The sequence below is a fragment of the Hyaena hyaena genome, unplaced genomic scaffold (assembly GCF_003009895.1).
Source record: "Hyaena hyaena isolate Hyena2069 unplaced genomic scaffold, ASM300989v1 scaffold_351, whole genome shotgun sequence".
In the NCBI taxonomy this organism is placed as follows: Eukaryota; Metazoa; Chordata; class Mammalia; order Carnivora; family Hyaenidae; genus Hyaena; species Hyaena hyaena.
Window position 1 is genome coordinate 318,234 of NW_024080983.1, and position 23,954 is coordinate 342,187.

Below are 23,954 nucleotides of genomic sequence, written 5' to 3' on the forward strand. Positions count from 1 at the left end.
TGTAAAAATAACTAAGTTACGTAACAGATTTTCAGACTAGAAAAGAGAGATTCTACTTGGTAAAGAAGTACATTTTAAATAAAAACCAAAAGGGCACCTTAGTGGCTCAGTCCATTAATCATCTGACTCGGTTTCGGCTCAGGTCATGATTCAGTTTGTGAGTTAGAGCCCCACATTTGGCTCTGTGCTGACAGTGCAGTGCCTGCCGGGATTCTGTCTTTCCCTGTCTCTCTGCCCCTCCCCCACTCACTAGCACTCTCTCTCTCTCTCTCTCAAAATAAATACATAAACTAAAAAAAAAGAACAAAAGCAATTTGTAAAGTATAGAAATTTCATTCTATTTATTTTCCATAATGAAGTCTTACTTATTTTAAAGATAGGCTTACAGCCACTCTTTTTTTTTTTTAATGTTTTTATTTATTTCTAGGAGAGAGAGAGAGACAGCGTGAGCAGGGGAGGGTCAGAGAGAGAGGGAGTCACAAACTGAAACAGGCTCCAGGCTCTGAGCTGGCAGTCAGCACAGAGCCCGACGCGGGGCTGGAACCCACGAACCGCGAGATCATGACCTAAGCGAAAGTCGGACGCTCAACCGACTAAGCCACCCAGGCGCCCCGAAGTCTTACTTATTTTAGATTCCCAACTCAAATATTCTTTCTTCCTTTGACTTGCCTTAGTCTTTTATACATCCCTCTACTATAGTGCTTTTCTCTCTTTTTTGTGTCCCTCATACTAGATAATGAGTTCATTGAAAGCAGGATGTTTGCCTGATTTGTATTAGTACCTTCACCATCTCTCTATTCTCACCGTCATCCTCACTGGCTTGGCACATAGTAGGTACCTAGTTAGGTATTTGTTGAAAGAGCTGTTTATGCAGCCAGGATCAGGAAAAAAAGCCTAATTCTTATTTCTTCTTGGCCTTTTTTAGTATCTTTCTTCATATTCTGTATATGGGAGAAATATCTCACTGGCTGGCTGGAAAAAGATAATTGTGTTTGCTCTATTTCAATTACATCTCGTTGTTACAAAATAGATGTAACATAAATGGAGTTGTCTCTCTTCTGCAAATGGGTGACATAACAGTGTTTACATCCCATTAAGCTTTATAAAGTCTTGTCACATCACATAATGTGACAAGAAAGAACAGCTCGCAGCTTAACCAATGAAGTTGTTTGAATTGTCTTTTTTGTGGGATTATGGCATTTTTGTTACAAGATCACGGGAGACCAGACATTTTTACTTTAGGGTCACTGAAATGTGGTCCCCACTGTGCAGATGTGTGGTTCAAAGACTGGCATCTTTCCATCTGTGCATAATTGTGAAATAAAGATCTTTTATGTACTTCACTTTCAAAAGACAGTTTTCTGCAAAATGTAAAATGCTTCAAGATAAATTTGCATCAGCTTTTTGCTAGGATGCAGTTTCTAGTTCTAGGCACTGTATGCTTTGCATAACTATCTGTAGACTACTATCCAAGCTCCTAACGTGGAAAAATGGACCATGTTCTCAACCTACTCTATCTTATTCAGAAATTCAAAGAATTACTAAATTTTACTCCATTAAGGAGGTAAAGAAGTAATTACATACCTATAAAAGTTACCCTTGAGCATGAATCAACACCACTAGATAAATGGTACCGTATCAGTTGGCCCAGAGGCTAATGTATTACTTAAACATGAAAACCCCAACACAACACTAATACAATCCACATAAGATACTAGGTGGTTAATCTCTTCAAACAGAAAGGCCAATATTGATGTGAAAGGCATAGAATTTCCTCAATCATGAGAGATATATTCGAAAAGTCTTTATCTTTAATAAAAAAAACTCTACCTCAAAAGAGATACTAATATTCCCAAAACTATTCTGAATTACAACTCCCATGGTCTAGATATTTCAGTGTGTCGTTGTATCCAAACTCCTTACCAAAAGAAAAATCCTATCTTCACTTGAAAGACTGCCTGTTAGTGATGCAGGTACTTCTTTGTCTTGACAATTCTTCACAAGCGTATTGTTTCTTTGTCTGAAAGATATAAAAGCTGCCTGCTCTGGTCACTCTTTGGAGCCTCATATCTTTGGGGCTCCCATACATATGAAATTAAAAATTTTTTTCCCATTAATCTAACACTGATTTAATTTTTAGACCAAAGAACGTAGAAAGGGGGAAGGGGAACATTTTCCTCCTCTACATATGTATCTAAAAAGGCCACATGACCTCTGGAATGGTCGTGTAATTACCTCACAACCAGTTCTGCTGATCATATAGGTAGGACTTTTATCCTCCAAGTCCTTTTGGAAATCTGTAGATTTGTTTGGTTTTCAAAATGTGTGTGGATTATCAACTGGCATTTTAGCACGAGTGTCAGAGAAGCTATAAAGCACAAATATGTAGGACAGTGAGGCAAACCAAAGATTTGTCCCTCCCAAAATGCCAACAATGACCCTTTCAATGCTGTGATTTTGGGGGCACCTGGATGGCTTAGTCAGTTGAGCTTCTGACTTCAGCTCAGGTCATTATTTCACAGTATGTGGGTTTGAGCCCCGCATCAGGCTCTGTACTGACAGCTCAGAGCCTGGAGCCTGCTTCAGATTCTGTGTCTCCCTCTTTCTCTGCCCCTCCCCTGCTTGCTCGAGCGCTCTCTCTCTCTCTCTCTCTCTCTCTCAAATAAGTAAACATTAAAAAAAATTTTTTTCAGGGCACCTGGGTGGCTTAGTCGGTTAAGCATCCAGCTTCAGCGCAGGTCATGAACTTGGAGTTGGTGAGTTAGAACCCCATGTCGGGCTCTGTGCTGACAGCTCAGAGCCTAGAGCCTGTTTCAGATTCTGTGTCTCCTTCTCTCTCTGCCTGTTCCCCACTTGCACCTCTCTCTCTCTCTCTCTCTCTCTCTCTCTCAAAAATAAACATTAAAAAAATTATAGAACAAATTTACAATTATGTGATTTTAATTACATAGTTGTAAGGTTTCAATTTTGGAGAGGAAGTGATCTGAAAATGAGTCTTAAGGAATGTTTTGTAATCTCATAAAACATTTCAGTATTATCTTTTGTCTAAAATTTGAACAGTTTATATATTCAGTGATTACAAGTATCAAACAAAAATGGAAACATTTTTGTCCAGTATTTGAAAGGTTAAGCCATGGATGAATAGAGTTCAGATCCTAGATGTAGAGACAGACTTAAGAAACTAGAAAAGAGTGTAAAAAACATAGCTTTTTGTTGTTGTTAAGATAAAATCATGATTCTTACACAAGTATAAATTAAATACATTTTAGTGATTTTATTTAAGTAATTAATGAAGGAACAAGCAAGATGTAATGGCCAATTCAAAGAAGAATTCAAAGTGCCACACCTATGGAGGTCAATCAGGAACACTGAAATTAACTTACAAAAAATCCATTTTTTGTCCCCACAGAGGAAAATAAATTGTTCCTCCACTGCATAGAATTCATTTGCCTGTCTATGGAAAAGAGCCATTTGCATGGCTATCAGGTATTTATAAGGTAAAGAACTGTACAAAGCTTAAAGGCAAAAATCCATCAAATCAGAATACCAGGATTTAGGCAACATCTAAGATTTATAGTATAGACACAGAATTCTTTTTGGTCCATTTCAAAAATTTTCACAATCTTTCTTAACAGTGCTACCTACTTTTCTAGGAATTTATCCATTTATTCCAGATTGCATTACTAGGAATTTACCCAAAAGAAACAAAAATCCTGATTTGAATGGGCACATGCACCCAATGTTTATATAAGCACTATCAACAATAGCCCAATTATGGAAAGAGCCCAAATGTCCATCAACTGATGAATGGATAAAGAAGACGTAGTATACATATAATATGGAATATTACTCATCCATCAAAAAGAATGAAATGCCATTTGCGATGTTGTGGACGAAGCTAGAAAGTAGTGTGCTATGCAAAATAAGTCAGAGGAAGACAAATACCATACGGTTTCACTCATATGTAGAATTTAAGAAACAAAACAGATATAGTGGAGGAAAGGGGGAAAAAGAGGAAAGCAAACCGTAAGAGACTCTTAGTTACAGAGAGCAAAGTGAAGGTTGCTTGAAGGGTGTTCGATAGGGACGTGGGATGGACATTAAGGAGGGCACTTGTTAAAATGAGCACTGAGTATTGTATATAAGTGATGAATCACTAAATTCTACTCCTGAAACCAATTATTTTACTATATGTTAACTAACTAAAATTTAAAATTTTTTAAAAAGCCAGTGCCACCTATTTGATTTTAATAATCTCAAAGAAAGATTATGCTTAGTCACAAAATAAGGCTATTTCCAGTAGGTTTGTCCTGATAATTTACATACATATAGCAATAGTGTTAATTTACCATGGGTTTGCTTTGCAAATCTAGAGCCACACTGTACTGAAAAATTACTAAAGTCACAAAAGTAATTTCTGTGTCTGGACCTTTTCATAATTTTTAAAAAGCTCTAGAATTTGTAAGTCTCTGTAATTTACTATCCCAAGTCCAGGGAACAAATTCCAAGAAACCTTCCATCAGATTATGCTTCTACTTCCTATGGTTTTGAGGGACTTTCTCTTTCATCAAAGTTTTCAACACGTCTTAAGATTCTAGCCTAACAGAAAGATTCTTCACTTAAATCCTGTAAGTCTGCCACCCTGAAAATCAAGTAGCTGGCCAGTTTTCTAGGAGGGTTTTATAAGCACTGGCTTCAAAGGTAAAGCAAACCTATGTTCATTAATAGTGGTTTGTCCTACCTGAATTAAGAAGCTTCGTTCTCCTATATGGCACTTCAAGTAATGCCTTCATTGTATATTTAATTTGTTAACAATGTCGTGGTAAAAAGGAAGGAATATTTTTACTGCATTTTCTTGCTTACGAGTACCAGTATTGCAATGAAATTGAGGAGACACTTGATAGGGTTTGAATTCTGGAAATGAATGAAAATCGGATATTTTAAAATATTTAATTTCACATTACAAAGGTAGAATTTATGAAATTACTGTGGATTAGACATAGCTTTTGAAGACTATTATATATTCAGCATATAAAGCAATATCAACAATATTTCAAGCAAATAAGTGCAATAAAAACTCTCCTCATAAGTTTATTAGTCACATAAGTTAATTCTCATTCTTCTGGATCTTAGGTTACCATGAAGCCATCTGCTTTTCTACTAACAAGACTCCTGGATCTCCTAACCCAGTCTACTGGTATGATCTGAAAGCTGTCTGATGTCAGTTTGAAAGTTGATGAGAGCTAGTTTTCGTTTTCAAGTGTTAATAGTTTGAAGTATCTGGTCCCCCCCCTTTTTTTTTATGACATTGAGACTGTTCCTCTTTGTTGAAGACACAAACTCTGGACTGTAGTTCATAGCAGAGCCTTTCTACACACATCAAAAGAAAGCACACATTATCTAAAGAAAGCAGACACTTTAAATTGCTGTGGTTAATTTATTACTGACAATTTTTCAAGTGTGAAAGGTCTTGCGAAGTTCTTAATAAGAATAACACAACTGACAAGGAATTTGGTTGCTTCAGTGACATGTAAAACAAAGGTAATAAAGTCATTTTAAAAATAAGACCAATTGTATCCAAGTAAAGTGATTAAGTCCAATTTCAAAGAGGACAGTGGATGTTAGAACTAATTCATAAAAATGGATGAACATAGTATCTAAAGAGAAAAAAAATCCTAAGATTTAACATCAAATAATTTTACACTATTAAAATCAGTACGAAAAGATGCATTAATTCTGAAGTAAGACCTATGTATCTGTATTTTTATAATAATTCATGGTTGGGTCTGATGTACATCTACAGTTGGAAAATACTTCCCTTGAAAATGCTAGGTTCACATTAAAGAGGTAAAATTGTAATTAATCAACATTTTATACAGTAATTAAAATTATGACCGGTGACATTAACATTATTGTTATTGTGTAATATTATCAGATGAAATACCACCAGGACTCTGAGATATGCAGAGAAAAGTTGAGAGAATTATTTCCTAAGAATTATTATCAGTATTTCTCCTGAAGTTACAACATAGTATGGAAGACAAAGACATTGACAAATCTCCAAGGGCTTCCTATAAATCATACAATTTCTAAAATATTTTTATCGATACTATTTTACCTATACAAATTTAACCTAAAGAAGGTTGACCTTATCTTCTGATTTGACAGCTCTTCTCACGTAACACTTGAAAGAGTGACATACTGAGCAAACTATTTTTAAGTATCTCTTTTTCTAAGGCAAAAGAACAAATCTTTCCATCTATGAAATCTCAAGTATAATTTTAAGTGTTCTTGGGGAGAGAGAATTTACCGTTCAAAGTCGTTCTAGCTGGACTAAGAATCAAATTGACATAAGACAGATTAATAGGAGAAAGTCAAATTTAATAGTGTACTTATGGGAATACACACAGATATTGAAATTTCAAAGAAAAGCAACGTGATGCTTATATGAGCTAAGGAGAGGGGTAGGGGTCTGAGGACACAAAGGGGAGAAAGACCACTAACAGGAAAGGGAGAGCACATGTTTGAAAAACAGCTCTTGCCCTATTATGTAGATAAGTTACTTAGGTAAAAAGGAATCTCTTAATAGCTCTTACTGGTACAAGCAGGCAGTTGAGGGGGAAGTAAAAAGCTTTTCCTGCGTGTATTGCTTTTAACTCAAAACAGTGTTTCCTGCCAAAATGGCCCATCTTGGGACAGCCTCTCATTGGCCCCTAAGTGTAAAGATATCCTGAAAGTTTACATTATTTATTTTTCTATTTAGGATTCAAGGTATGGAAAGAAAATTCTTTCTGAAGTTGTTAAGAGATTTGGACACTAGATTAGGATAGGACCATAGGTGCCTACGAAATTAACTGGTTGCCTATTTAGCCAAAGTGACAGTAAACATTTAAAAATAAATATAGAAACAGTAGGCTAAGGTACTTATTAGTAAGCCAAAGAAGCAAACTGATAAATATTGAGTGAACGTTACTAAGATGTTAATAGCTTCTTTTTTGTGATAGTTATTATAAACCATAGTAAAAATTCTTTCCAAGATTTCACATTCATTATGCTCTTTCATATTCTGGAACAAAGTGATACTTTACTTTAGGATGTATCTCTGGGGTACATGATGTCAAAACTAATTTCACAATAATTCTAAGAGTTTATTCATGCTAAACATTAATTATTGCTATTTTCACATGAAATCAATAAATATGCATTTTTTAATTCTCAATTTCAAACTTCTAGCACAGTAAATATTTACTTTTATAATCTAGAAGAACAGAAATTCTTTGGAATGTACAATCAGTCCCAGGAATATAATAGATCCACCGACCAAAAGAAAAAAGGGCTGAGAATTTCTGTTTTAGGACAAAATGACTTTTTTTTTTTTTTTTTGGAGAAACACAGGGAAATCGAGGATCAACTATTAAATGAGAGAAAACAGACACAAGACCACCCTTACCTGATATCTACAAATTCAGGGATTTCCCCAAAGCACCTTGAGGTTTGATAAATCACTAGAAGAACTCACAGAACACCTATTATGGTTATGGCTTATTTCAGGAAAAGGATACAGATTAAAATTAGCCAAGGGAAAAAGAGCATATAGCAGAGTCCAGGAGAAGAACCAAGTGCAGAGTTTCCATTTTTCTCTCCACATGAAATCAGGACACATTACTCTCTTGGAATTGATTGAATTATAATATGCATGGAATATTACCAACCTGGGTAACTCACATGAACATCAGTATCCAGAGATTTTATTGGGGAATCATCATGTAGGTATGAACGATTGACTGATTGCCCATGTGGTTGATCTCAATTTCCAGGTGGACTGATGCCATGTGACCCAGAGCCCTCATTCTAAATTACACTGTTGGTTTTTCTGGTGTGGCCAGCCTCTACCCTAAGACTATATGGATGTGGCTAGTTCCCAGTCAAAATTATATTGTTAGACCACCCATTATGACTCAAGGCCCCAGGGCAAACATAAAAAGTGTTCCTAAAATGTTCCAAGAGCCTGGAGATTATCTCCCAGATGCCAAGCATAAAGGCCAGAACTTCTTTTTAGGCAAATCCAAATTCTTGCCTACAATAAACACAATTGTATTTTTCTATCACCTTTGCTCCAAAATACAGTGTCAACTATTCATATTAATTATACTCTTTCACTAATGTACCAAAATACTATTTCACAGAGAAAACTGGGGAGTAATAATTGAGAACTGTATTATATGACAACTTTAGCCAATTACCAAACCTCAGGAGCACACATAGCAGTATATTTTATAGCCACACATATCTTGTATACAGATTCTTAAGTTAAAAAAATCAGCACATTAACATGATCCATATTTTAAACTCTCGATAGCATACAAAAATAAGACGCAAAAGCATATAAGCTTAAAATATGTGTTTCAGTATTCTACTTAGTAATTATGTAGATATTCAACAATATTTGTATTTTTGCCCAATTTAATAACAGTTCAAGATTTTAAGTTACCAAACTACCTTGGCAATTATCATCAAAATGACATTCTACAAAACATAATTACTATTGAAATAAAGTCTGTCAGAATAATGTTTAAATATTGTTGAGTACAGGTTGTGGTTTCATAATCTTAATTACTGAAGAGTGATATTATCTTGATCAAAAAACAAATTCAGATGGAGTAGAATAAAATATATGCCTGTGATATACTTAATGCTGATAAATCAGAGAAGACATGGATGTTTTATTTAACTAAAGTTATTAAATTACTCTTGTTTATAAAAGATTTATTTTAATTATATAAAATTGGATTCCTAAAAGTCTTCAGAGTTAGTTTCTATAAGAATAACTTCTTTAAGTACAGCATATTTACTGCATTAGAAGTTCAATTCCTCTATTTTCTGGGAATTTTAGGTATATTTGATTTTATATGTACTTATTTATCTATATAAACCAATAAGAATAGATCTCTTTTAATTTAAGAAACCTTATAATCTAATTTGTTATTTCTCTCTGGAGATAAGAAAACATTCCTTGCCCAACACAATGAGAATTAATAGCTTATCATTACAGGCATGTTATCATACAGAGACAGAAAGAAATTGATGCTATAATTCTTCAATTTTAGTTCAACATCAAGAAACACGAGAGACTTAGAAACACAATAAACTCACCAGTCCAGATACCAGAGCCCATTTCCTTCCTAGTGGGTAAAAAATTCTTAATTTATTTGATCTCAAAATAGCCAATAGACAAACAAAAGCTAGCAGAACACATTCTTTGTTGTCTTTCCCCCACCAGAGACAAGAACTTTATTAATCCATTTATGGAGATCACCAAATGGTCAGACCAGAAAAGCAAATTCCCAGACATCGCTGCCACCAATGGGGAATAACTAATCAGCTATTTTTTAAAAAGAAGAACAATAAATCATCAGGTGGGGAAAAAAGACTAAAGAAACAGGGAGTCAACAAAATTATATATATGTATATCATGTATATATATATATCATGTATAATTAAGAGTGTTTTATTAGCTTCAAGTGTACCATATAATGATTCAACAATTCTTTTTATAATTTTTTAAAGTTAAAAATTTTTTAATGTTTATTTTTGAGAGAGAGAGAAAGAGTATGAGTGGAGAAGGGGCAGAGAGAGAGAGAGAGAGAAACAGAATCTGAAGCAGGCTCCCGGCTCTGAGCTATCAGCACAGAGCCCAATGCAGGGCTCTAACTCACAAACTGCAAGATCGTGACCTGAGCCGAAGTCGGATGCTTAGCCACCCAGGTGCCCCAATAATTCAACAATTCTATACATTACTCAGTGCTCAAAGTTATATTGACACTTGGGATTCACTTTTGGTAGCTGTTGGGGAGGAGGAATTTATTCTGCCTTTCAAGATCCATCTAGCTGGACTAAAAATCAAATTGACATGAGACAGGTTAACAGGAGAAATTAAAATTTAATAGATACATATTGAGAATCCACACAGACATGGAAATTGCAAAGACAGTGAGGCAAACTGATGCTTATATGAGCTAAGGAGAGAGGTAGGGGTCTGCGGATACATAAAGGAGAAAGATCATTAACAGGAAGGAGAAAGGAGATGTTTGGAAAGCAGAGCTTGCCCTATTATGCAAATAAGTTTCTTAGGCAAAGAGGAATCTTTGTTAGTAGCTCTTCTGCTTACACCAGAAGTAGAATATGCTTCTGAATATGCTCCATTTCAATTGCTTTTAATTCAAAATAGTGTTCATGTTAAGTGATCCGTCTTGAGGGAGCCTGCCCTTGGCCCCAAAAAACCAAGAGAATTATGATAAGGTTTAAGCTATCAATAAGTTATATATCTCCAGGAACACAATCAACAGAGAATATGGAAGGATGACCTTCAAAACTGTTAAAGGATGTTGAAAAGTAAAAGGTAAAATTATGACTCACACAAATATGAAAATAAGTTTTTTCAAAACTTTTATTAATGCATTAATTAAGTAAGTAAATAGTAAGAGGTTACAGCTGGTTCATAGGAGAATTCTAAGAACCACACTTGCCCAGATCAATCAAGAATGCTGTAATAAATTTCACAAACATGGGCAAGACTGTATCCACTGGATGGGGAGACAAGTAAATTGTTTCTCCATTGGAAGACATAAAGTCTTCAGGCAGGAATTATTTGCATTTCCATCAGCTATCTACAACACACAGAGCTGTAAATAGCTCAAAAGATGAGAGACCCAAAATTATATAATGACTATTTCCCTGAATATGCTTCTTTTTGTCTATTTCAGAATCTTCATGGATTTTCCTAAAATGCAGGTATAGTTTTGCATCTTGAGGTCATGTTTCCCCACAAAAGGAAGCTTATTAGACATGTATAAATAGATTTTGTATTTATTGTTATGTGGACTCTCTAAGGAGCCGCCCTGGTGCTCTTTTTGAACCTGTGGTCATTATCTCTTTCTAGTGTGATAGAGTCACAAGTAGAAATAAGGCACCAGTGTCATTATTTACCTGCTCATTCCCTCCTATTTATCTGAAGCCAGCTAGGTAGAATAAACCCAGTGATCAACTGTGGGCTACTTTAAATGCCACTGAATTGTAACACATTAGATATAAAAGGCACAATTTTTATATGTATTTTACCACAATAAAAAAGAATAAGAAGAATCATAAAAATAGACCCCCTTCATAGAAATGGAAACAATATTTATACATGTATAATCAACTTATATGAGAACGTTTATAAGTAATTTGTGGTTTAGAAAGAAAATTTCTATTTGTGGATTAATTAAAAAAGAAATTCTGAAGGAGGATTTTGCTCCAGGAAGGATTGTTTAACTCTACAGAATGCTATTTAGGGTTTTTGTACAAGGAAAATAGAAACATTTTCATAGATTTAGCAACACTCTTTCAAGTTTATTTATTTATTTTGAGAGAAAGAGCAGACAGAGAGAGAAAGGAAGAGTGAAAGAATCCCAAGCAGGCTCTGCATCAACAACACAGAGCCTGACATGGGGCTCCAACCCACAAACTGCAAGATCATGACCTGACCTGAAATCAAGAGTTGGGTGCTTAATTGCCTGAACCACCAGGTACCCCTTATAGATTTAGCAACATGGACATCATTGGTAACTTTTGACCATGGCTTTTTCAGTGTAGAATCATAAACCAGATTGAAGTGGATTGAATGGAAATTGTAATATTTTTGAAATTCCCTTTATGTTCATTTTTTCAAGTTACACAAATAACTTTCAAGATTATTATGTTATTAGAAATACATAAATACATGCATATATAATTTTAAATATTTATAGGTATTGTGTTGTTAATTTTAGCCATTCTGACAGGTATGAAGTGATATCTCATTGTAATATGGATTTGTATTTCCTTGATTATGAGTGATATTGAGCATATTTTCATGTGTCTATTGGCCATCTGCATGTCTTCTTTGGAAAAGTGTATATTCATGTCTTCTGCCCATTTTTAGCTGGATTATTTAATTTAATGATACATTAAATTAAAAAATAATTGTTGCATCTGTTGGGGGAGGAAAGAATTTCCTCTACCTTTCAAAGTCCTTCTTCTAGCTAGACTAAGAATTAAATTGACATGAGACAAATGAATGAACAGGAAAAATTTTTATAGTGTACATAAGGGAAATTCATACAGACATGAAAATCCCAAGGACAGCGAGGCAACATGATGCTAATAGGAGCTAAGGAGAAGGGTAGAGGTCTGAAGATACAAATGGGAGAAAGACCTTAGCAGGAAGTTGAAAGGAGATGCTTGGAAAGCAAAGATTGCCTTATTATACAGATAAACTTCTTAGGTAAAGAGGAATCTCTTTAATAGGTCTCTTCCAGGTACAAGCAGGTAGTTGAGGGAGAGGTGAAGAGCCTTTTCTGAATCTACTGGGTTTGCATTGCTTTTGATTCAAAATAATGTTCATGTTAGAGTGACCCATCTTGAGGTGGCCTGTTCTTGGCCCCTGCACATCAGACTAATGTTTTTCATTTCTTACTTCCCCTATTCCATTATTGAATTAAGCTATTCAAGGAATTTCACCAAGTCCTATCTTTATGGCAGAAAAGTAGTACTATGTTGGTTTAAAAATGCTGCCTGGAAGTCAAGAGGTATCATTTCCTTGGAGATAATTCTGTTTCTTCTACTTCTAAGCTGCTATAATTCTAAGTTATTTGAAGAGCAAAATAAGTTGAGGATTATCCCCCCATTCAATTGTATTTACTGAAATAGTAGAAGGGGTTATGTGGACAAGTTTAAATAAACATAAGCATGCTTTTTTACAGGAGAGCTTCCATGCAAATGCTAGTGTACATTATCAGTCTCCAAGAGAATAGACTTTGAAACTTCCCAAAATTATTTAACCAGGGAAATTTTTCCTGATGAACGGATACTTCCAGGAACATAGTTTGTCAGATTCTAAACTGAAGGAAATCCGTTCCTTCTCGCAGTCAGTATTTGGTATTTCTATGGAATCTACTTAAACGATGACATTTATAGTTTCCCCTTCTTTGCACTCTTTTTAATGTCTTATTTACTTCTGAGAGACAGAGAGAGACAGTGTGAGCAGAGGAGGGTCAGGGAGAGAGGGAGATACAGAATCCGAAGCAGGCTCTAGGCTCTGAGCTAGCTGTCAGCACAGAGCCTGATGCGGGGCTTGAACCTACAAACCATGAGATCATGACCTGAACCAAAGTCCAACGCTTAACCAGCTGAGCCACCCAGGCGCCCCTGGTCTTGGTTACATTTTACCAGGACAACTGCTATAGCTTTCTAATTCAGATCCATCAAATGTCCTCAGGGAGCAATGGTTGTGTGGAACAATACTGAATGGTAGAATCCACGTGTTTTCCTGTGAGATGATGCATTCATTACCCTATAAGAACTACCCAGTTCTCATCTCCAGGAAAGCTGTGTCTATTTTATACCATTGTATTTCTAGCACCTAGTAGAGTGTCCAGTACATATTATATGCTTAAGAATTTCAGTTGATTGCTTCTTTGGGAAAAAATGGATGAATACAATTAGATTTGTCTTCATTGTAGGATTTCTCAGAATTTCTACTATGCCAGCACACAGAGTAAATATCCAAAAAGGACATAGAATGTGTATTTTTACCAAGACTTGGGGGCATGGAAAAGATTTATTTTGTTTTTACAGAAAATTTATTAGCATCTTACAAGGCATATTTTAGGTGACAGTCCTCAGTATTGTTTCTCTCTAACTGTTGTCCAGGAATAAATTCTGTCTTTTAAGATTCTGATTGTCTCAGTTGCAAGGCAAGATTTTAAGGATTTTCATTTGTTATAAAGACAAGAACAAAAAGGAGAAGAAAAAGCCTATCATTCTCATGTATTTATACTCTTCAAAATCAGAGCTGCCCATCTTTAGTTACATTTTGGAAAATACACTATAAACTCTGATGGAACTCACAAATGACAAAATTAATTTTAAATGGTATCTAAACCTAGGATAAATAAGCCAAACAGACTTACAGGGACAGCTTCTTATAATAAAGAATATTAAGAGAATGATGGAGGACAATATTTTAGGGCTTTTCTAAAATTGAGATTAAGGTCGTAGTATAGCATACTATGCAAATATAAAGATATTTTTATTTAATTGGATTTAAAAACTACTAATTGCTTTTCTTATGGAATGTACAATATCTTCTGCATATGAGTTTTATCAATATCAGTGACTTATTACTACATATTTAGAGAACAAAGAAATAAACTCTATATTTAACTAAGAGTTTTATTTATTTATTTATTTATTTAAAAGTTTTAAAATTTTTTTTTATTTATTTCTGAGAGACAGAGAGACAGCGTGTGCAGGGGAGGGTCAGAGAGAGGGGCTCCAGGCTCTGAGCTAGCTATCAGCACAGAGCCTGACTCAGGCTTGAACCTACAAACTGTGAGATCCTGACCTGAGCTGAAGTCAGACGCTTAAGCAACTGAGCCACCCAGGTGCCCTTTATATTTAACAAAGAGTTTTAATTATGTTTAGCAGTTGATATATAGAGAAAGATTGCTATAAGATTTGGGTCAGCCTGTCCTCCCCCAACACCCTACATTTTCTTAAACTCATCATTTATAATTCCAGAGATGAGTAAAATATTTTTCACTCATCTCAGAAAGCGATAGTTAATCTGTTATCACTTCCATAATCATTTCCACATGAAAGCAACACAACAAACAACTCTCGCATCCTTCTTTTGTGTTTTTAGCTAAATATTCGGCTCTCAGAATTCATGTTGATTAAAACAGAATCTCTGGAGCCAGACTGATTGAGTTTGAACCCTGCTTCTTATCTCTGTGATCCTGGCTAGAGTGCTTAACCTCATCGTGCCTCAGTTTCCTTGTTGTATGATAACAGACCCCAGAATCATTATCAGGTTTAAATAAGCTAATACCTGTGCAGCACGTGATACTGCCTGGCTCATGACAGGTGCTATATAAATGTTTGATATATGAAACAAAGAAACATTTTAAAACAAGGATGTAAAGGAGCTAGAGAGAGTCAAGTGTGTTTGTGGAAACATGTTGTTCACTTTATGAATAATAATATACTAACATGTAAACCTTCTAGAGAACTTGAGAACACTGCTCCATTTTCACAGTACATTGAAAATTCAAAAATAGAAGCACAAATTAGTGCACAGACAGTGAAGTAGAGAAAAGGCAGTGACTCTGGGTGCCCCTGGGACTTGGGGTCAAACCAAGGAGAAAAGTCATCTGGTTTGATTGGACCACGAGAGAAATGTGCAGCCCTAACATGGTCTATGCTTCTGTCATACTGACAGCACTCTTTAAAAAGAGCTTCAGGTCAAATTTGCAGACTGTGTGCAAGCAGAGATTTGAAGTAGATCCATTTCCTGACATCTTCTTTCAGGCTTTCAATACAAGGCAAGATTTATGAGTTGGAACTAGGATGGATGTGTAGGGGCTGAGGGCAAGCCACCCCAATATGCACGACTTAGGCATGAACATTATTTTGAATTAAAAGCAATCCAAACCCAGAAGATTTAAGAAAAGCTCTTTACCTCCCTCTCAACTGCCTGTCTGCACCAGAAGAGATTATTAACAGAGATTCCTCTTTACCTAAGAAACAAATCTATATATTAGGGCAATCTTTGTTTTTGAAACATCTTCTGTCACCTTTTTGCTAATTGTCTCTCTGCTCTTTGTAGCCTCAGCGCCCCCCCCCCCCCATCTTGTTAGCTCAGATATCATAAAAGTCTCATCTTGCCTGGCTGTCTTTAAAATTTTGTGTCTCCGTGGATCCCCTGTATGTACAAAAGTAAACTTGATTTTCTCTTGTTAATCTGTCTTATGTCAATTTGATTCTTAATCCAACTGGAAGGACCTTGAAGGACAGAGGAAACTCTTGCTCCCTGACAACTGTTGGAGTGGGCAGGACACTTTAACTCACTGGATACCACTTGCCTTGGACCACTGGTACAACTGAGAGATCTTCAGGAAGTCCGGCATTAAGCTAGCAGAAGTTATGTTTTCGTACCATGTCAGTCTCCCAGAATCTCTGTGTGCAGAGTCAGATGGAGCAAAAGTGGTAAGAGTCCTTTTTCTCTCTTACTAAATTTAGAGCACCAGGAGAACATACTTGTGGAACTAGTTCCATGGGCTTTGACTAGTTGTGTGACTAGTTCCATGACTCTTTGGTTAAATTTGACATAATACTCTTTGGTTATTGATCCATTTCCTCACAGAGAAGGACTTTGTTCTTTGTGTCTTTTTTTGTTATTTGTCTTAAAAGAGAATTACCATAGGGCAAAACACAGGCATAGGAGCTATAAACCTGCTGTTTGAGCTGGCCTCAGAGACTGGTAAATCATGCTTCTCTTCAGACCAGCATGTGTTTAGACAAACTTTGCTGTGGATTCAAGGCTGTTGCTAAGGGACTTCTTGGAAGCCAAAGCTGCAAAATTAGTGGGCATGTGGGCATGGGTTGAGTACTTAAAAGCTGTTAGAACACTTTCCACCTCAAGAAGACACACAGGATAGGGTAAGTTGGTGACAAAATGGGTTAGATTGACACTAGATCACCCACTCACCCCAAGAAAATGGTAAAATGAGACATTATAAAATAACACACAGTCTCCATCCCCACAGTATATCCTTCCTAGGTATTTATGTGACTCCAAGAGACCCAAGGCTTAGCCAAAAGAAAAACTGGATGAGGTTTTTATCTTTTGTCTAGTTCTATGTCCTCAGAACTTGGCTTTGCCACCAGTAAAATTATTCTCTTTGGTTTCTAGCATCTGTAGGGTGCATTTATTGGGGTGAACCTTGGTAGCCAGTCAAGTAAACTGGGGATCTCAGTCTCTCTTTCTCTGTCTGTGTCAACCTTTGGGGTAGTTGTCATGATATAACTATGTTCCAGGCAGCCTAAAGACTATATACCTCTAACTCACTGACCTGTGCCCACTAGCTTATAACTTGACTAATTATACCTTCTTTGAAATTTCAAAAGAACACTGACCTTGAGGAAATAAGAAATCAGATGTTCCTACAAGATCAGGCATGACCGCAGTAGAAACTAGCCTTCCCTGATGCCAGCAAACCTGCCTAAGATCATATTAAGAATGATTAACCACTGTACCGCTGCTTCCTCTGCACCTCAGCCCCAACCACTTCCATGTGCTCTCCCATAAAAAGCACCTATTTGGTGCAGGACGTTGGAGACGGTCTTTGAACTTTAGTCCACCATCTTCCCAGGTCACCAGCTTCCTGAATAAAGCAACCTTTCCTTTTCAACTAGCATTTGTCTCACAAGTATTGACGTTTGGGTGACAAGCAGCTAAACCCGTGTTTCAATAACAATGAGAGATTCCAGCCCACAGGAATTTTTTAGTCTTCAATCTTTGCTGCTTGTTAGTGTTGTAAAGTCCCATTCCAGTAGTGCCTGCCCAATGTCACAGAATAGCAGTTTGTGACTAGAGGCATCTCACGTTTTTGTGGGAGACCAAAGACACCACTTTCACTACAGCATCCTTACCACCTGAGCAATGAAAGCCTTTGCTTTTTTTTAAGCTTTAATTTAGATTTTAATTTAGGTAAGATATTGATGATTTTCTCCGGCTGTGGGTTACATGACTATCATTTTGGGAGGAAATGAATCCTTCATTAATTTCCAAGGAGATAAACATCACAGATATTCAAGGAGCTTTCAAAAAATTATGTGCTATTCTTTTTTAATAATGCCACAGCTGAAATATTTATTGCCTTTATGAGCACATACATACAACAAGACCAGATCAAATGAAAATGTTTTTGCAAATTTGGAAGTATTTGCAAATACTTCGATAGATAATACAGATAAAATATCATACAATTTTAATTGTATGAGAGGTAGTTTTAAATAGGAATAAATAGGGGCACCTGGGTGGCTCAGTCTGTTAAGTGTCTGATTTCGGCCCTGATCATGAATGTGTGGTTCTTGAGTTCGAGCCCTGCGTCAGGCTCCATGCTGACAGCTCAGCCTGGAGCCTGCTTCGGATTCTGTGTCTCCCTCTCCCTCCCTCTCACCCATTCATGTGCTGTCTCTCTCTCACTCTCTCTCTCTCTCTCTCTCTCTCTCAAAACTAAATAAACATTAAAAAAATAAATAGGAATAACTAGGAAAAGAAAAATGCTCTTTGAGCTAAAATCTTCAGCCAAGAAATCTGATAAAGAAGTATATTTTTTCCTTTTTCTTCTTTCTTCCTTCTCCCCCTTCTCTTTCTCTTTCTACTTCTCTCTCACTGATCTTCTTTTTAATTTTTTTTTGTTTGAAAAGAGTTGACACATAATGTTACATTAGTTTCAGGTGTCCAGTTTAGTGATTTGACAAGTTTGTACATTATGCTATGTTTGCCCCAAGTATACCTACCATTTGTCCCATTACGTCACTATTACATTATCATCGACTGTCTTCCTTATGCTCTGCTTTTTATTCCTCTGACTTAGTCGTTCCATAACTACAGGCTTGTAGCTCCCTTTTCCCTTCAACATTTTGCCCAACCTCCCCAGCTCTCTGAATTTATAGTTCTGGTTCTGCTTTTTGTTTATTAATTTTTTTAGATTCCATTTATGAGTGGGATCATATAATATTTGTCTTTTTCAGTCTGACTTATTTCACTTCATATAGGATCCTTTAGGTCTATCCATGTTGTATCAAATGGCACGATCCCATTCGTTTTTATGGCTGTGTAATATTCCATCCTGTGTATTTACACCACATTTTCTTTATCCATTAGTCTGTTGATGGACACTTAGGTTGCTTTCATGTCTTGCTATTGTAGATAATGCTGCAATAAACATAGAGGTGCATGTTATCTTTTTGAGTTAGTGTTTTCATTTTCCCTAGATAAATACCCAATAGTGGAATTACTGGATAAAATGATATTTCTATTATTAATCTTTAAAAAAATTTTAATGTTTATGTATTTTTGAGAGAAAGAGCACGAGTGGGTGAGGAGCAGAGAGAGAAGGAAACAGGGAATCCAAAGCAAGCTCCATGCTGTCAGTGCAAAACCTGATGTGGCGTTCAAACCCACAATGTGTGAGATCATGACCTGAGCTGAAGTCAGACGCTCAACAGACTGAGCCACCCAAGTACCCATCTATTACTAATAGTTTGAGGGAACTCCACAGTGTTTTTAGGTGGCTATGCCAGTTTACATTCCCACCAACAGTGCATGAGGGTTCCTTTTTCTCCACATCCTTGCTAACCCTTGTTGTTTCTTGTCTTCTTGATCTGAGCCATTCTAACGTACATGAAATGATATCTCATTGTGGTTTTGATTTGCATTGCCCTGATAATGAGTGATGTTGAGCATCTTTTCATGTGTCTATTGGCCATCTGAATGTCTTCTTTGGAGAAATGTCTATCCAAGTCCTCTACCCATTTTATAGTCAGATTGTTTGTTTGTTTATTTTTGGTGTTGAGTGGTATAAGTTCCTTTATGTATTTTGACTATTAACCCCTTATCAGATATATCATTTGCAAATATCTTCTCCCATTCAGGAAGTTGTCTTTTTGTTGTTTTGTTGATGATTTCATTCACTGTGCAAAAGCTTTTTATTTTGATGTAGTCCTAAAGGTTTATTTTTGCTTTTTTCCCTTGCTTCTGGAGATATGTCTAGAAATATGTTGCTATGGCTGATGTCAGAGAAATTACTATCTGTGTTCTCTTTTAGTATTTTTATGTCTTACATTTAGGTCTTTAATCCATTTTGAGTTTATTTTTGTGTATGGTGTTAGAAAGTAATCCAATTTCTTTATTTTACATGTGGCTGTCCATTTTTCCCAGTACCATTTATTGAAAAGACTGCCTTTGCCCCATTGTATATCCTTGCCTTGCTTGTCATAGATTCATTGACCATAAAAATGTTGATTTATTTCTAGGTTTTCTATTCTGTTCTATTGATCTATATGTCTATTTTTATGCCAGGACTATACTGTTTCAATTACAATATCTTTGTAGTATATCTTGAAATCTGGAATTGTGATACCTCCAAGCTTTGTTCTTTTTTCTCAGGATTGCTTTGGCTTTTTAGAGTCTTTTCCGATTCCACGCAAATTTTAGTATTATTTGTTCTACTTCTGTGAAAAATGCTGTTGGTATTTTGATAGGGATTACGTTGAATCTGTAGATTGTTTTGGGTAATATGGACGTTTTTATGATATTAATTCTTCCAATCCCTGAGCATGGAATATCTTTTCATTTTTTGTGTCATTTTTTATTTCTTTCATCAGTGTTTTATAGTTTTTGGAGTACCGGTCTTTCACCTCTTTGAATAAGTTTATTCCTGGGTATTTTATTCTTTTGGTGCAATTGTAAGTGGTGTTTTTTAAATTTCTCTTTCTACAACTCCATTTTAGTGTATAAAAATGCTGCCAATTTCTAAGTATTAATTTTATATCCTGCCATTTTACTGAATTTGTTTATTACTTCTAGTAGTTTTTTGATGGAGTCTTTACAATTTTCTATGTATAGTGTTATAGCCTTTGCAAACAGTGACCGTTTAACTTCTTTACCAATATGGATGCCTCTTATTTCTTTTCTTTTTCTTGTTTGAATGCTATGGCTAGGACTTCCAGTACTATGTTCAATAAAAGTGGCAAGAGTGAACATCCTTGTCTTCTTCCCGATTTTAGAGTGAAAGCTCTCAGCTTTTCACCATTGAGGATGGTGTCAGCTGGGGGTTTTCATATATGGCCTTTATTATGTTCAGATAAGTTCCCTCTAACCCCATTTTGTTTAAAGCTTTTATCATGAATAGATGTTGAATCTTGTCAAATGCTTTTTCTGCATCTATTGAGATGATCATATAATTTATTTAATTCATTTTGTTGATGTTTATGTGATGTTGACTGATTTGCAAATAAGGAAACTTCCTTGAATCCCAAAAATAAATCCCACCTGATCGTGGAGAATGATCTTTGTAATATATTGTTGCATGTGGTTTGCTGATATTTTGTTGAGGATTTTTTCATCTATGTTCATCAAGGATATTGGCCTGTGGTTGTTTTTTTCTTTTTCTTTTTCTTTTTCTTTCTTTCTTTTTTTTTTTTTTTTGTGGTGTCTTATTCTGGTTTTGGTATCAGGATTCTCTCTTTATCTTTAACCTTTGACATTTCAATTTTAATGTGTCACCATGTCTTTTACCCTCCCTTGGTCAGAGAAGTTTTCAGTTATTATTTCCTCAAATAAGTTTTCTACACCGTTTTCTTCTTCTATAATGTGAAAGTTTGTTTGCTTGATGTTGTCCAGGAGTTCTCTTGGGGTGCTTGGCTGGCTCAGCTGGTAGAGCATGTGACTCTTGACCCCAAGGTTATAAGTTTGAGCCCCATGTAGGATGTAGAGATTACTTAAAAATCTTTAAAAGGAAAAATTCTCTTAATCTATCCTCGTTTAAAAAACTTTTCTCTTTCTGCTGTTCATCTTGTTTGCTTTCCATTATCCTGTCTTCCAGAATGCTGATAGTTTTTCTCTTTATTGAAGTTATTACTGATTTCTTCCATTCATTTCTCCAGCCTGGTGTGTATCTTTTTTTGCAGGATTTTTTTTTTACCTCAATGCCCAAGGTTTGCTGTCTCACCATTTCAAAGAATGAAGAGGTGGACACAAAATAAAATGAGCAGCAGGCAAAAGTTAAAGTATAAGATCTTAAAGGAAGAATAGTATGAAAGCTGTCTTTACAGAGAGGGAGCATTTGAAAGTGATTGCCTGTGACTATAGGCAAGGGACTTTGTTTTATAGGGTTTTGGTCATCCCCCGACCCTTCCGCTTTCTTCTTTCTCAGGTTCTACCCTTATTGGCTTGATTAACTCTAGGTAGTCGGTTGTTTATTCCTGATTGGCTCGATTCTACTGTGTGAAGAGTCAGACTATGGTCATACTGTCCCTCATATAGCATAAGTTTTATGGTTTACTTATTTTAGTTAGTTATTTTGATTGTTAAACTTCTGAGGGGGATGAGGGGGACCTGAAGGGGAACAGGTGGTGTCTGTGACATTCTTAAGAGGAACCTTATATCCAAGGGGATTTGCTGTGGTCAGACACTCCTAACATTGTTCCAAAATATGTTTTTCCGCATCCAGGGACCTCAGGTCCTAACCTTTCCCTCTCTATCTCTTTTCTCCTACCATTTCCTATCATCTTTATGATCACTGTTTTAAATTCTTTATCAGGCATATTGCTTATCTCTTTTTATTCGGGTCTTTTTCTGAGTGTTTTTTTTTTTTTTTCCTGTTCTTTCTTTTGAAACATATCCCTCTGTCTCCCCATTTTGCTTTCCTTTCTGGGTTTGTTTTTATGGGTTAAGCAAAATGGTTACTTCTCCTACTAAAGTTGATGGGGTAGTCTTATGTATGGTGTCCCCTATGCAGACTGTGTGTGCTTGGTGACTTTTTCTGGCTGGCTGGAGCTGTGGTTGTATATGCTAGTTAATGTTTTAAATTGTGGCCTTTTAGAGGCAGAGTGAAAAAATAATAATAAATAAAAGGAAAAAATGAAATAAGTAAGAGTAGAAAACAGAAAAAAAGAAGCGAAAAAGAGAAAAATAAAATGAAGAAAAGGAAAAAAGAGAACAAAAAGAACAAAATAAAAAAAACAAGACAATTTTTAAAAAGGAAAAAAAAAATATAATAATATTTAAAAAAAGAAAATTAGAAATAAAACCCGCACAAAAGTCAGCTTATTTTCTGTACGCTTGCACCACAGGGTTGCTGGTGTGAGCTTGTAGACCCTGATCTCACTGAAGTAGCAAGTTCACTGCAAGCTCCGGTCTGGGCTTTGAAGGTGGGGGTGGAGAGGACATTTCCTGCAGTTCCTCAGCCCTTTCAGACCATGCTTTAGGCCAACCAGGGCTTGTGTGGGCTTGTGGACCCTGGACTTGCTCAGATCACAAGCTCCCTGTGGTGACTGGACCCACCAGTCACAGTATCTGGACCCTTCTCTGATCTAGGCTTTCAAGGTAGGGTGGGAATGCAAGCTGTACTTTTGTCTATTCCCTGCTGAGGGAGCGTGGGGCAAGCTGAGGGCAAGGTGCAGGCTAACAGCACCCCGTACCCATGCCAGGTGGGATATACATGATATTCCTCAGATACTCCTGGCTGCCTAAGAACAGGGGAAAAGAAAGGAAGCAGCTGGCTGATACAGCTCACAGTCTGCAGGACAGGAGTCTCCTTCTGTTTATAAACAACTTAGTAAACTGCAAGAAAAAGGCAATCTTACCCATAGCCTAATCTCCAGAAACCAATATTCTCAGTTTCTTGGAGCCCTAATATCACCCTCATCAAGATGTAAGGGGCTTTCAGTGCTTGCCAAGGTGATGTGGGAAACAAAGGCAAATGAAAACTTAAATTCTCCTCCTGCCTACAGCCCATTGACAAGTCCTTGAAACCTGCAGAGTGACTTCCTCTAGGAGCTCAGCTGCCTCAGTGATGACACTTTGCTAGGAGTAAAAGAGAATCTTGGCTTAACATTATCCTGGTCCCCCAGAATCTTGTAAGTCTACTCTAACATATAAAAATTCCTTTATCTCTGCTCCCCCAAGATCTATGCAAACAATCTTACTCCAAGCTTATGGCACCTGATATTCATCTGAAGGGTCTCAGGACTGAGGTTTTATTAATGGTGTTTCCCTAGCAACAGCCAGCCCCCAAAAGGTCCTGGGAACCTTGCTTCCAAAATTCCTTAGAGACTTACTCTGTCCCTGACCCCCTCCCAACCTGAGAGTATATAATGAGTTACCAGTTACCACCCCAGTGCAGCTCTTTCTGCCCATGAGTCCTGTCCCCGGGCTTTAATAAAATCACCTTTTTGCACCAAAGACATCTTCAAGAATTCTTTCTTGGCTGTCAGCTCTGAACCCCCCACCATCACTCCAAACCCCATCAGTCCCTCTGACCTAGAGAACTTTCCTGCAGCTCCTCTGCTACTTGGCAGAG